This window comes from Balaenoptera physalus (assembly GCF_965194825.1).
Source record: "Balaenoptera physalus genome assembly, chromosome: 6".
In the NCBI taxonomy this organism is placed as follows: Eukaryota; Metazoa; Chordata; class Mammalia; order Artiodactyla; family Balaenopteridae; genus Balaenoptera; species Balaenoptera physalus.
The window spans coordinates 40,587,315-40,603,280 of NC_138885.1; the positions used below are offsets into that span (position 1 = coordinate 40,587,315).

The 15,966-nt window shown below is 37.1% G+C and overlaps 1 long non-coding RNA gene across 11 annotated transcripts in view; it reads left to right on the forward strand.

Annotated features, from left to right (window-relative positions):
* LOC309662423 overlaps positions 1-15,966 on the forward strand; it is a 153,393-nt gene that overhangs the window by 92,341 nt on the left and 45,086 nt on the right. The window lies entirely within an intron of this gene.

Genomic DNA, 15,966 nt, shown 5'->3' on the forward strand with positions numbered 1-15,966 from the left:
GAATACTTTCTGCTTACCTTTGTGAAAGTTGCTTAAATACAGTTACACTCCCAACATGCATTTCCCCTGCGTCCTCCAGTGTTAAACAAGAAACCCAACCCCCAAATCTAAACACCAGACAAGTAGCTTGAAAAATGAAAATAAATTTTCCAATCCAAAAGCCGTGTGCTTCTGTGATTGAAAATCTTTCTCTTAGCGAGTGGGAGTTGCTTTCATCATTGCTGGTCATATGTTTTTGTTTTTCATTTCTGGTGGAGAAGTTTTCTAGGGTATTTTTCAAACTTTCCAGCTTAGCAAAGCATTGGCTAAAATTGAAAAGAGAACTAGGCGTTGGGTCGGAGGCAGCATTAGATTTGTTCTTGGTGGAGGGGGGGGGCGGGGGGCAGGTTGCTGACACAGCGAAAATAAGACAAAACATTTGAAACTTCTGGCTTTGTACTTCTCAAATGCCTCTTTTAGAAATCGCTTAAGTCGTTATTAACATCCACCACCCACCTTCCCTTTTTGGTCCTGACATTGGGTAATAATAGATAATGTTGACATATGTTCCCTGCTGGTCAGAAATACTATACTTCTGTGAAAGGTAACATTTTCAAGCTATGACAAAATGTATTTTACTTGGACAGAACATTAGTTATTGGACTAATCTCAGAATGTGGGCTGTGGGGTAAAAGTTTTAACATTTTAGTTGTGGAAGAAAGTTTGTTGGGAGAGTAAAAGCATCAGTATGGGGTGTGTTTAGCTTTCACCATTTCTAGAGGTATTGGCTTGATGTCAAACTCTTATGTCCTTAGGAATGTAAAGGAAACATTCCCAGTATGTATGAAGAACAGCTGTCCGTGGACACAGCAACTTTTCAAAATGATTAGACCCAATTTTACTGCAGTATGGATTATGGAATCAAAAAATATTTTTCACTGTGTACCAAAGAATTCTGTTTTACGGGCCAGTTTTAAAGCTTTTAACTGCGTGAGACATATGCTGTGGTTCTGTTGTTTGTTCTCCATGTGATGTACTCTGAAATATGTAAAAAGAAAAAAAAAGGAGAGAGAGAGACAGAGAGAGAGAGAGAAAAAGCATGCAAATTCTTCTGATCAAATGTGGTCCTCAAAACTACTTTTGAAACTAATTTAGGGGATGAGTAAGGAAATGCCCCAGCTGGCTTCCATGCTACTGAAGTCTGAACAGCCCTTTGCAAAACTGGAAAAATTGATTTTGTTTTGAAGGCTCACACAGACTTTAGTGTTGTGGAAGTTGGAGAGAGTTTTTATTGAATCTGGTCCTTTGTGTTTTATGACAGTCTGAATGGGTGTTAAGATCCATGAATAAATCTCTTGCCGTTTCTGAAATTTCTGATATAAACATGGGCTCCGTCAATTTGTTCTCTGCACAAATGTCTTTCAGAATGTTAACAAACATGGCGCATTGATGGATGGGCTGGCCAATGGGAAAGCAGTCTGCTTTACTTGGTAGGGCATATTGGTACGATTTCTTTTGTTTCTCAATGCTATGGCCATTAAAACAGTAGGGGCTGCTGGGAGGTGAGGTGGTGATGGTTGAGAGTGAGGACTTCATGACAAAGAAGAGTCAGTTCAGGCTGTTGGGGAAGTGGTGTTAATGACCTTCCCTTGAAAGTCTGGCCGAGACACCACATCAAGGGGATTGTGAGATGGCCCTTAGGAAATGAATTAGTTATCTTCTTTAGTGCCCCAGGTGAATCACTGGGATGAACATAGGTAGTGAAGACAAGAAGATATTTTTAAATTATTGTTTTCCTATATTCTGCATCAGTTTGTGATTTTTGATTGTCCTTTAAACTCAAATGTTAAGTTGATAATTCCCTAAAATTAGTTTCCAAATAAATACTGTAATTTAAAACAAGCAAGTAAAAAAAAAAGTCTCCACTTTTATGATAAAAATTAGGTCATGCACTATATAAACAACTTTTGAAGAAACAATCAGGATTGAGTTTCAGGAAATGTTACGTTCCACAGTTAATGGTAGTGAAAAATTGCATATTGTGTAAAGTTTTCTAATATATAACTATCATTATAGCTATCATTCTGAGCCTAGTGTTGGGTTTTCATTTTGAAACGCAAGTCCAAATCTTAGGCCTAAATCTTATTCTTCAGATATTTAATGCCCAGACTAGTGCTGTGATGGCTCCTATTTCTTGCATCAACAAGAATTTATTATGTGGTTACACTGCCAAACAGCATCTAGCCTTTACTTAGTTTGTACATAATTGCCCTTCTAGGGTGGTTATTGGGTATATGGAGCCATTCCCTAGCCATATTCTCCCCTACACACTGCCCTTCATGGAGACTTGGTAAAGGATCTGAGTAGTCATTTTGGTTGAATTTATATTTATGATGAAATCAACGAGCTAATGGGGGGTGCTTCATGGGAGATTTTAATACACTGTTATTGGCATTATAAATTGGGCCAGTTACTTGATGTGCTTCTCTTTGTGGGCCAAATTCTGCCCTCTGTTTTTTACTTGAGATTCCCACTGAAGTAGTAATTACCAAGTGGAAGAATACTAAAAATGTTCGGCCAAATTCTGTTCTAAGTTGCTATCATGTAACTCCCAATGAAGTTAATTACGACTTAGTATGAACTAGTGCTACAGAGTCTTAAGGGCTTTGGAACTCTGTGATCTGCCATCCAAGACACCCAGCCAACAATCTGCCTTTAAATATCTCATTTTAAGAGGCGAATTGACTCTGTTGAAGGTAAGAAATGGCTATGCCAGTAACTACATATGTAATGGGCTTTAAATAGTAGAATTTAGCATCTTTGAACTTCAAGAAGTTTGGTCTCTTCTTTCAGTTTCCCTCTTTGAGAGAGAGTCTGCTTTATAGAACCTTTAATTCTCTCTTGCTTTAGAGTCCATTTGTATGAGTTACCTCCTGTCCCATTCTCTGAGCATCCCTTAACTGTAATAATATGTAATTTTTATTTCCATTAATTGTAAAACATTTGCTTAACTCATCACTGCTTAGCTATTATTTCCTGGAGCTAAACCATTATCTTCCTTAAATACAGATATTTATATTATGCATAATAGAATTCCTGTCATAAGAATTCATTATAACTTTTCAAAATACTTTGGCTCTTATTTAGCGTGTATCTCAGTTTAGCCTTTTATTATTTTTTTAATGGAAAAAAGGGCCCTGTGACCTATTGTATTTGTAGGCGTTTGTCATTGTGCAAATAGGGTAGAAGGGGTAGGCCATTGCTCATGGTTCGGTGTGAGCAGAACATACCACACTTTGGACCATCTACTGGATTGTCTCAGGTTAAGATTTATATGAAAGTTGATATGTAAAGATACCTAGCCTCTGGGGTCCTCTAGTTTGTACCTGAGACCCTGGTAGCCCAGAGAGTATCTTGAGGTATGTATAAAGAACCAGGCAGGTCAGGGAAGATGGTGGATAGTGACTAGTTATGTATCCTGTGGGAGCTCAAAATTGAGATTGGATTTACATTAAAAGCCTCTTTAGGTTAGAGCCAGGGAAAAATCAACTTATCCTTAGAGTAGTATGGTTTTGATAAGGACTGATTTTAGCCTCCTTCAGGATTATCCACGTTCAAAGCTGTCTTTCTGTATGTTGCTATCAGCGCTCTCTGGGCAAAAGGGACATTGAGAATTCAGTTTCAAAATTAGAAGCATAGGATATTAGGGCTAGAAGGAACTTCCTTTTTCCTCCCTCTTTGTTCTTTTTCTCCCTTCCTTTCTTCCATCCTCCCTTACTCCCTCCTTTTTCCTTCTCTATTTATTGAACTCCTAGTGTTTGGCAGGCATCGTAATGACCACTGGGTATAAACAAGGAAAGCCACAGTTCCTGTTCAGAAAAAATTCACATTCCAGTTGGGGTGATGTTCAAGAAAAGCAACAATTATAGAGGGTATCTTACATATGGGAGCACTAAGGAAGGATACCCAGGGTGTGCCACTGAAAAGATTATGTTGTACTGCTTTGTAATTAAACATAAAAATAATGTTAAACTATAAAACCAGTACAATAAAGACCAGCAAAGTTTTTATTTTACCCAGTATAAGTATTTTATTGCTTTCAAAAAAATCAAATGGTTTCAAATTAATTTTTTTTCTCAGTTTTTTGGTGCCCCTCCTACTTAGTGCCATTAGCGTACGATGGGCCTATTAGATCGTTTAGCAATGGAGACTCCTGATCTAGGTTGGGCTTTCATGAAGAGACTCCCAATTGTAGGTAAAACTTGAGTTGAATCTTGAAGAACATGGAGTTACATTGTGATGGAGTTGGTGAGGTGCCCTGGCTGGGAGTAGGAGAGAGTTTAGGATTTTGGGGGTGGTATGTGTTATGGGTAGGTAAATTCTCTGTGAAAATGCATTGAAAAAAAAAAAAAAAAATGGTGCCCACGGTTTGGTGTGGGTGGAGCATAGAGTAGACATTTGTGGGAATTAAGACCTATTATAACATGTTGGTGAGTTTGGAACAATCTGGAAGAAATGAGAGAACACTGAAGATTTTGACTAAGAGAACACTGGATTCATACTTTAAAATGAATAACTCATTTGACAGTATTGAGAAGAGCCTTGGAGAAGGGGTTAAGGCTGGTGGTACAGAGATCAGTTAGGAGGCTATTTTAACATTCCTGGCAAATAATGGAAGACCTAAAATGATATTTCAATGGTTGAATCCCCAGGACATATGAAAATTTAAATAATGAGAATGAGAGAGGGGAAAGCTCTCAGAATGACATTCATGTTTCTGGTTTTTTGACTGGATGGACAGAGATTTCATTCATTAAGATTTTAAAATTGGGAGGACCTTCTGTATAGCACAAGGAACTATGTAAATATCTTGTAATAACCTATAATGGAAAAGAATCTGAAAAAGAATATATATATATATTCAGATATATGTATATGTATACATGTATATATAGCTGAATCACTTTGCTATACACGTGAAACTAACACAACTTTATAAATCAAATATACTTCAATTTTAAAAATGATTTAAATATTAGGATTAGAAACATACTGATAAAGGGAAATGATGTATTCTGTTCTACACACCTTGAACCTGATTTCTTTCTGGGACATTGAGAGGGGAGCTCTGCTGATTTGGCCTAAGAGAAAGACCCCACACTTCAGAGCCAGAAAGTTGGGGCTGAAAGGGCTTATGAAGGCTCCACCTGTGCCATATTAAGGGATTTGGACTTTATTTTTGTCCTTGTTTCATTTATTCATGTTTAACTCAATTTACTCAGAGTTTGCAAATATATGTGGTTTGTGCGTTAGTTAGCATTGATTACGAAGTACTCTTATCAGATGTCAACACTGAGACTTACGATGAGCTGACCCATCAATTTTTTATTTCTGTGGCAATGATCCAAGTCCTCTGCTCTCAGGTAAATATAGAGAAACCCTGCTGTTGCCCATCACCTATGGCCTGATAGATGGTGGGAACGATAGGGGGGTGGGGTGGGGTCCATTGTGGAAATTGGATCAGTAGCAAATGATTACCTTCTATTCTAATGTAGGCCCAGCTCTGTATAATCTCCACGTACTGGTCCTAGATAAATATTTTATTGAAAGAATAGGAGCTTAGGAACAGGCAAACAGACCCATTGTTAGATGAAGGGTGTTTAGTTGGGGTCCATGATCTGCCGGAGCCAGGGAATGGTTAGGAATATGCTCCTTGGGATCAGCTTAGATTTGGAGTCCCAGCTTGAACACACAGCAGCTGTTAAATCAAACAAACAAAAAACCAAAACCAAAAAACAAAGCTTTGTGCAATTAAATTTCCTTATAAGCAAACAGAGATGAAAGTATCTACCTCATAAGGTTGTTGCTGGGATGAAATGTGACAGAGCATAATACAGTGCTTAACAAAGTGTCTGGTACTTATTAGCATGCAATAAAATTAGTTAGTATTAGCTTTATGGATGGATTTCAGGGAATTTGTGGAAACCTGAAATTGTGTGCACTGTTTTGTGATAACGTGTGGAAGTACTATTTTTTTATGGGGAGAGAATATAGTATGGCTGTCACTGGAGTCTCAAAGGAGTCCATAACTTAACAACAATAATAACCAAGATTAAAAACAAAAAACAAAAACAAAGTGAAGATAAAGAAAGGCCATCCTACACAAAGTTGTTGAACAGTTGCTTTTTTAAAAAATAGAATTATATTTTAGGGCAGTTTTAGGTTTACAGCAAAACTGAGCGGAGAGTACAAGGAGTTCCCATATACTCCTTGTCCGCATACACTCACAGCCAGAGTGATACATTTGTTAAAACAAATGGTCCTACATTGACACGTCATTATCACCTCAAGTCCATGGTTTACCTTAGGGTTCACTCTTGGTGTTGTACATTGGGTTTGGACAAATGTTTAATGACATGTATCCATCATGATAGTATTATTCAAGAGTAGTTTGACTTCTCTGTGCTCTGCCTATTCATCCTTCTTTCTCCTCTGACCCCTGGCAACCACTGATCTTTTTACCATTTCCACAGTTTTGCCTTTCCAGAGTGTCGTATACTTGGAATCACACAGTATGTAACCTTTTCACGTTGACTTATTTCACTTGGTCATATGCACTTAAGGTTCCTCTATGTCTTTCATGATTTAGTAGCTCATTTCTTTTTGGCATTGAATAATACTCTATTACGCAGATGTACCACAGTTTGTCTGTTTACCTACTGAAGGACATCTTGGTTGATTCCAAATTTGGCATTAATGATTAAAGATGTTGTAAACATCTTTGTGTGGGTTTTTGTGTGGATGTACGTTTTCAGCTCATTTGGGTAAATAGCAAGGAGTGCAGTTCCTGGAACAGTTTTTTCCCCCTAGTGTTTTATAACCCTTTGCAACCGTCTTTTCCCAGCAAACCTTCCTGATACCACCCATCTTGCTCAGAGAAGTCTATTTTATTCTATCATCCTTTCATCTTCTCCCTCCTCATCCAGGCGCTAGGGCCATACCACTATCCAAGGCAGCTCATGGTCTGTACTAGTATCCAGTCTCCCTAAGAAGGATTCCACACTGAATACTTTTTATCCTTTTTTTTCCACCCACGGCACTTTCTACCCTGGGTCCTATTCTCTGTCATTCCAGATCTTTGTTAGGGAACTGAGAAATAAATTCCTCCTAATGAGTTGATGGCTGGTATTGTTATTCCCACAAAGTATGATATTTACATTTAAATAGATCAGACTTTTCAAGGCAACACTTCTAGATGGGGTGGGAATGTTGGAGTGGATATTTAGGCCACCTGGCCTATCAGCAATAGAGATGTTTTTGGGTCTGGAGGTCTTTATGGACTGCTGAAATCCCATTTTATGATTGATTGTTTCCTCTGTCTTGATTAAGAGCCACACCTGTGAATTTTCATCCTTCTGCAGCTACTAAGACTTTGCTAAACCTCAGGGAAGTAATAAATTTACTTTACCTCAGTTATTCTTTCGGCAAAATGGGAATGACTGTAGACTTGCTGCCTAGGAATTGTATATAGTTTGATTCTTTTATTTTCCCTTTTATTTAAGGCACATGGAAGATGGAAAGTGCTAAGTGCTCTGAATTTTAGTATGAGATTTAAAGTACAAAATATCACTGCATAATGACAGATCAGATTTTTCAAGAATTCCCTGTGGGGAAGTTAAACTTCCATTTATACAGTGAAAGTAATATTTATCTTGCCCCTTAATGTTATTTTGTAAAGTCTACCTTAAAATAATACAAATCAGCAAAGCTTACTTCCTTAAGAAGAACTTCTTAAAGGGAGTGAAAACATAGTTGTAACATTACTTTTTGTGTGGCATGTGAAAAGAAAATCCTGGAAACACATGTTTATTTTTTTCAGTTCCTGACCACTGTGTTTGGAAAAACTGCCAAGTGTGACTTAAAACTTGCAAATACAGTAACTTGCTTTGAAATTTGGACCCATAATGTCTTGGGCTGTTTTTTGTAGAAGAGGAATTGTTATGTTAACTTTGACTTCTTCTGATCACGTTGCTTCCCAGAAATCAGTTGCATGCAGATTAACAGAACAGATTCCAATGAATGAATACACTAAATATAACTGACAGTACTCAATATACAAATACTGAATGTGGGACATTATCAATTCTCCAAAGAAGTGCTCTTTATGCTTTTTTACAAACGCTTAAGAACAGACTTAAAAGGACGTTGAAAACTTGCCAAACTTTCTTTGTATTTTGAAAGCCCACATCAAGAAGGGGTAGTAAATAGTTGTTGAATATAGGAAAAAGGAAGCTATTAGCATTGTTTTCTTTTAAAGATAAAAAGACAGTCCTAAGGAAAAGCTTCATAATCTTTGAAATATGAATATGTTGTTTAATCAGTTTGAAACAAATGACAACTTGAAATTTATGCATATAAATTTGTCTGTATAAATAGACAAAAATAGCTCATTACCTGCTAATTAAAAAAAAAAGGTAACTGGCTGTTTTATTGAGGACATATTTCAGGACAACCATTTCTACTTTATGGCATTTGACAAGTCTCAGAGTGAGATAGAAATTAGTTTTGAATTTTCAAAGCTAAAAAAAAGTATATATATTTTATGATCTAGCTTTGAAAAAATATAGTGTAAGTACATCTAAATACATCTGTCTTTGTTTTTTGAAATACAGTAGCTAAACTTTCTTTTTCAGAGATGCAATATACAAATATATTTATTTGTGTGCATGTGTGTAAATAATATTTAAGAAGTATCTGGGGCTTCAGCAGCAATATCTTTAAAGTATAACTGACATACAATATTATATTAGTTTCAGGTGTACAACATAGTGATTTGACATTTATATACATTATGAAAAGATCACCACAATGTCTACTAACCATCTGTCACGATACAAAGTAAATACAACGTTATTGACTATATTTCCCATGCTGTACATTGCAATCCAATGAGCTATTTATTTTATAACTGGAAGATTGCACCTCTTGATTCCTTTCACCTGTTTTGCCCAATCCTTAACCTCCTCCTCCCCTCTGGCAACCACCAGTCTGTTCTCTGTATCTGTGAGTCTGGTTTTGTTTTGTTTTGTTTGTTTTGTTTTTTAGATTCTATATATAAGTGAAATCATATGATATTTGACTTTGTCTGACTTATTTCACTCAGCATAATACTCTCAAGGTCCTCTCATGTTGTCACAAATGGCAAGAGTTCATTCTTTTTTTATGACTAACATTCCATTGTATACATGTACCATAATTTCTTTATCCATTCATCCTTCCATGGACACTTAGGTTGTTTCCATATCTTGGCTACTGTAAATAATGCTGCAATGAGCCAATATATCTTTTCAAATTAGTGTTTATGTTTTCTTTGGATAAATAAATACACAGAAGTGGAATTTCTGGATCATATGATAGTTCTAGTTTTAATTTTTTGAGGAACTTCCATACTGTTTTCCACAATGACTGCACCAATTTACATTCCCATCAACAGTACACAAGTGTTTTGTTTTCTCTACATCCTTGTCAACACTTGTTATGTCTTGCCTTTTTGATAATAGCCATTCTGACAGGTGGGAGGAGATATCTCTGGTTTTGATTTGCATTTCCCTGAGTAGTAATGCTGAGCACCTTTTCATATGTCTGTTGACCATCTTTATGTCTTCTTTGGAAAAATGTCTACTCAGATCTTCTGCCCATTTTTTTAATCAGACTTTTTTTTTCTTTCTTTCTTTCTTTTTTTTTTTTGCTATTGAGCTGTATGAGTTATTTATACATTTTGGATATTAATCCCTTATTGAATATATGATTTGCAAATATTTTCTCTCATTTCAGTAGGTTTCCTTTTTGTTTTGCTGATAGTTTTCTTTGCTGTGCAGAATCTTTTTAGTTTGATGTAGTCCCACTTGTTTATTTTTCTTTTGCTGACTTTGCTTTTGGACTCAAATCCAAAAAATCATCACCAAAACCTATGTCGAGGAGCTAATAACCTACGTTTTTTTCTAGAAATTTTATGGTTTCAGTTCTTGCATTCAAGTCTTTAATCTATTTTAAGTTAATTTTTGAATATGGTGTAAGATAGTAGTCCAGTTTGATTCTTTTGCATGTAGCTGTGTAGTTTTCCCAACACTATCTGTTGAAGAAACTGTCTTTCCCCAGTGTATATTCTTATCTCCTGTGTCATAAATTAATTAACCATATATGCATAAATTTATTTCTGGGCTTTCTGTTCTGTTCCATTGATCTCTGTGTCTGTTTTTGTGCCAGTGCCATACTGTTTTGACTACTGTAGCTTTGTAGTGTAGTTTAAAGTCAGGGCGTATGATACCTTTAGAGTAGCCAATTTTCAAACTTCTCCTTCTCAGCTCATCATTTTTATCTCATACAAACTGGCCTAGTAAGTATTAACATATTAAAAAAATTTCATTTTATTTGCAGACAAACATGACTGCTGCACATTTTTTACCAGCATGATAATATAAAAATATTTGTAAAATTCTCTATGATTCAACAATGGCATGATATGCTGAATTTCTAAAACCTGAGGGGTTGCTGATTGATGAGTTTTCTCTGTGTAACAAGAGAAAACTTTAAAAAAATAATACTTTATAGTTTACTAAACATTTACATGTATTATCTTATTCAGGCTTAACAACAGCCCATACAGCAGGTATTATTATTATTATTATTTTTTAACATTTTTATTGGAGCATAATTGCTTTACAATGGTGTGTTAATTTCTGCTTTATAACAAAGTGAGTCAGCTATATATATACATATAATCCCATATCTCCTCCCTCTTGCATCTCCCTCCCACCCTCCCTATCCCACCCCTCTAGGTGGTCACAAAGCACTGAACTGATCTCCCTGTGCTATGTGGCTGCTTCCTACTAGCTATCTGTTTTACATTTGGTAGTGTATATATGTCCATGCCACTCTCTCACTTCATCCCAGCTTACCCTTCCTCCTCCCCGTGTCCTCAAGTCCACTCCCTATGTCTGCGTCTTTATTCCAGTCCGGCCCCTAGGTTCTTCAGAAAGATTTTTTTTTTTTTTAGATTCCATATATATGTGTTAGCATACAGTCTTTGTTTTTCTCTTTCTGACTTACTTCACTCTGTGTGACAGACTCTAGGTCCATCTACCTCACTACAAATAACTCAATTTTGTTTCTTTTTATGGCTGAGTAGTATTCCATTGTATATATGTGCCACATCTTCTTTAGCCATTCATCTGTGGAGGGACACTTAGGTTGCTTCCATGTCCTGGCTATTGTACATAGAGCTGCAATGAACATTGTGGTACATGACTCTTTTTGAATTATGGTTTTCTCAGGGTATATGCCCAGTAGTGGGATTGTTGGGTCATATGGTAGTTCTATTTTTAGTTTTTTAAGGAACCTCCATACTGTTCTCCATAGTGGCTGTATCAATTTACATTCCCACCAACAGTGCAAGAGGGTTCCCTTTTCTCCACACCCTCCCCAGCATTTATTGTTTGTAGATTTTTTGATGATGGCCTTTCTGACTGGTGTGAGGTGATACCTCATTGTAGTTTTGATTTGCATTTTTCTAATGATTAGTGATGTTGAGTATCCTTTCATGTGTTTGTTGGCAATCTGTATACCTTCTCTGGAGAAATGTCTGTTTAGGTCTTCTGCCCATTTTTGGATTGGGGTGTTTGTTTTTTTGATATTGAGCTGCGTGAGCTGCTTGCAAATTTTGGAGATTAATCCTTTGTCAGTTGCTTCATTTGCAACTATTTTCTCCCATTCTGAGAGTTGTCTTTTCGTCTTGTTTATAGTTTCCTTTGTTGTGCAAAAGCTTTTAAGTTTCATTAGGTCCCATTTGTTTACTTTTATTTTTATTTCCATTTCTCTAGGAGGTGGGTCAAAAAGGATCTTGCTGTGATTTATGTCATAGAGTGTTCTGCCTATGTTTTCCTCTAAGAGTTTTATAGTGTCTGGCCTTACATTAAGGTCTTTAATCCATTTTGAGTTTATTTTTTGTGTATGGTGTTAGGGAGTGTTCTAATTTCATTCTTTTCCATGTAGCTGTCCAGTTGTCCCAGCACCACTTATTGAAGAGGCTGTCTCTTCTCCATTGTATATTCTTGTCTCCTTTATAAGAGAAAGGGTGGCCATATGTGTGTGGATTTATCTCTGGGCTTTCTATCCTGTTCCATTGATCTATATTTGTTTATGTGCCAGTACCATACTGTCTTTTTTTTTTTTAATTAATTAATTTATTTATTTATTTTTTAAAATTAATTAATTTATTTATTTATTTTTGGCTGTGTTGGGTCTTCGTTTCTGTGCAAGGGCTTTCTCTAGTCGCGGCGAGTGGGGGCCACTCTTCATCGCGGTGCGCAGGCCTCTCACTGTCGCGGCCTCTTTTGTTGCGGAGCACAGGCTCCAGACACGCAGGCTCAGTAGTTGTGGCTCACGGGCCTAGTTGTTCCGCGGCATGTGGGATCTTTACAGACCAGGGCTCGAACCCATGTCCCCTGCATTGGCAGGCAGATTCTCAACCACTTCGCCACCAGGGAAGCCCCATACTGTCTTGATTACTGTAGCTTTGTAGTGTAGTCTGAAGTCCGGGAGCCTGATTTCTCCTGCTCTGTTTTTCTTTCTCAAGATTGCTTTGGCTATTTGGGCTCTTTTGTGTTTCCATACAAATTATGAAATTTTTTGTTCTAGTTCTGTGAAAAGTGCCAGTGGTAGTTTGATAGGGATTGCATTGAATCTGTAGATTGCTTTGGGTAGTATAGTCATTTTCACAATGTTGATTCTTCCAATCCAAGAACATGGTATATCTCTCCATCTGTTTGTATCATCTTTAATTTCTTTCATCAGTGTCTTACAGTTTTCTGCATACAGGTCTTTTGTCTCCTTAGGTAGGTTTATTTCTAGGTATTTTATTCTTTTTGTTGCAGTGGTAAATGGGAGTGTTTCCTTAATTTCTCTTTCAGATTTTTCATCATTACTGTATAGAAATGCCAGATTTCTGTGCATTAATTTTGTATCCTGCTACTTTACCAAATTCATTGATTAGCTCTAGTAGTTTTCTGGTAGTATCTTTAGGATTCTCTATGTATAGTATCATGTCATCTGCAAACAGTGACAGCTTTACTTCTTTTCCGATTTGGATTTCTTTTATTTCTTTTTCTTCTCTGATTGCTGTGGCTAAAACTTCTAAAACTATGTTGAATAATCGTGGTGAGAGTGGACAACCTTGTCTTGTTCCTGGTCTTAGAGGAAATGGTTTCAGTTTTTCACCATTGAGAACAATGTTGGCTGTGGATTTGTCATATATGACCTTTATAATGTTGAGGTAAGTTCTCTGTGTGCCTACTTTTGGAGGGTTTTTATAAAAAATGGGTGTTGAATTTTGTCAGAAGCTTCTTCTGCATCTATTGAGATGATCATATGGTTTTTCTCCTTCAATTTGTTAATATGGTTTATCACATTGATTGATTTGCGTATATTGAAGAATCCTTGCATTCCTGGGATAAACCCCACTTGATCATGGTGTATGATCCTTTTAATGTGCTGTTAGATTCTGTTTGCTAGTATTTTGTTGAGGATTTTTGCATCTATGTTCATCAGTGATGTTGGCCTGTAGTTTTCTTTCTTTGTGACATCTTTGTCTGGTTTTGGTATCAGGGTGATTGTGGCCTTGTAGAATGAGTTTGGGAGCGTTCCTCCCTCTGTAGCAGGTATTATTATTCCCTTTTTACAATGAGGAGAAAAGATAGATAGAGAAATTAAGGGTGGAGGTGGAGATTCATTTTCTCTCATTTTTTTCTTTCTCCCCAAGTTCCTGCTGCCTTTTACAAGCTACAAATAAATAAGCAAATAAACTCATATTTTAAAATCACCACCTCTGTCCTCTCCTGGAAGAATTCAGAACGAGGAGGCTGCACTGCCTTTTTATATTATTGGCACTTAATAATAGAAGGAAGAGGGATTTGTCTGATTGCTAATATGACAAGTCCAATACCCTCTGGTCCACATATCTCTGGTGGGGTTAGTATGTTAAGCTTTATTTCACACATGTTATTGAAAATTTTAAATGCATATGGATTACTTAGGCATCTTATGAAAATACTGATTCCAACTCAGTAGGTCTAGAGTGGGGCCCGAGTCTGCATTTCTAAGAAGCTTCCAGGAGCTGATGCTGCTGGTCCATGAATCATATTACTTTGAGTAGTGAGGTCCCTAAACTGTCTTGCCTCCTTTCCCTAGAGCTGCTCCCTGCAGGTATACCATGCTCTCCCCTTTTCCTCTGCATGGGAAAGATTTACAGTTTTTCAGGTCTTCTCCCTGTCATAGGTGAATGAGTTTAATTCAGGGGTTTGTGATAAGGAAGGTACAGAGTTCCCATTTTTCCTTGGGGAGAAGCAGCATTCTCCAAGCACTCTACTAGGAATGAAGTGAAAGTGTTAGAGCTCCTTCTGTCCTCCTATCCCAGTTTTCAATTGGTTCAGAACTGGGAGGAAAGAGGACTTTATCATGATCAGACTCGTAGTATATTTTTCAAGAATCTTCTTTTGTGTCCTTAGTAGGTTATATTCTAGGGGAGAGAAACAAACAGTAAACAAATAAACAAATATGTATGGTAGATTATATGAGGGTTTCAATTTCTTTGGTAGGGTGGTCAGGCAAAGTGTAACTGAACAGGGGACAGCTGAAGATTAAGTAAGATGATGAGACTGAAAGAGTCTAGTTTAGTGCCTGATTAAGGGCAGGTGCTGAAAAATGTTCCTTTCCCTTCCCTCTGCACACCTGACCATATTTGTCCCTTGTGTTCAAGGCTGGGAAGAGTGTTTCTCTGTTGACAGGAGGCCACACGTGCCATGTCTCCTAAGTTATACCTTGGAAGTCTAATGGCTGTTGGAAAATCTTTAATTGGGACTTTACCAGGTCCCTTGGCCTTTTAGCTCCTATATGACACAGGACCTTTCCATAGAAGTCTGTCATCAGTGACTGATGACTGACCCCCTAAGGAAATTCAGTCATTCCACCAAATAATGAAAGGGGAAATATCGATACCTGAAGGTGTACTATTAAGCAAATCAGGAAAAGGCTTCTAGTTCCTTTACTAATCGCTATTCTCCTGAGCTCCGTAGGCTCTCCAAGTTGAGAGAACGAGTTCTAGAGATTCATGGATGAGTAATTTGGTGGAGTGCATTGCACAGTGCCTGGCACATAGGATAATATTTTTCAATAAATAAGAGTGGATGATTGCATGCTAAGTAGACATTAACTGATGAGCCAGGCACGTAAGCTCCCTTTCGCATCCTGGGCCAGTCTGTCTAAGGATACCCTTGGGAAACATGGTGGTGGTGGTGACAGCAGGCAGTATGTTTCTGGTCTAAATGAGTGACATGCAGTTGTTGTTATGATCATCACTTCTCAGTATCAGCTTACTATCAGTATGCATAACTTGGTCTTCAGGGCAGACTCTATTCCAGTTTTCTGTAATTGTACAGTAAATTAGACTTGCCACACTTCACATGGGAGTTTCACAGAAGTCATCAACTAGTCACCAAAGAACTTATTCTGAAAACCACTGTAATTGCTATTTGTTTTAGGATTGACTCTTAGCTATTTGAATATGTCTTTCATTTTGTTTTCTTTATAAATGTATTACACATATTGCTGGGTCAACATTAAAATCATCTACAACAAACTGAGCTAATTTGGCATGCTCACACACAATGTTTTAAAATAGATGGGCTCTGAATTTCTAGTTCCAGATTTGAGATGGTCAACTGAAATTATGTTGACTCCCTCTTTGGCTTCTTCATCTATAAACCAGGCATAGTGTTTTATTCCTACAGAGGAGGCTGCGACCATCAATTACGTATTTGTTGTAAAGGGCTTTGATAGCTTGAAAGAATGACCTTTTATAAGACAGGATACATTGTATTTATCCTTACAGTATTTTCTTGGTTCTAATTATAACTCATTTTTTTCCAACCATAG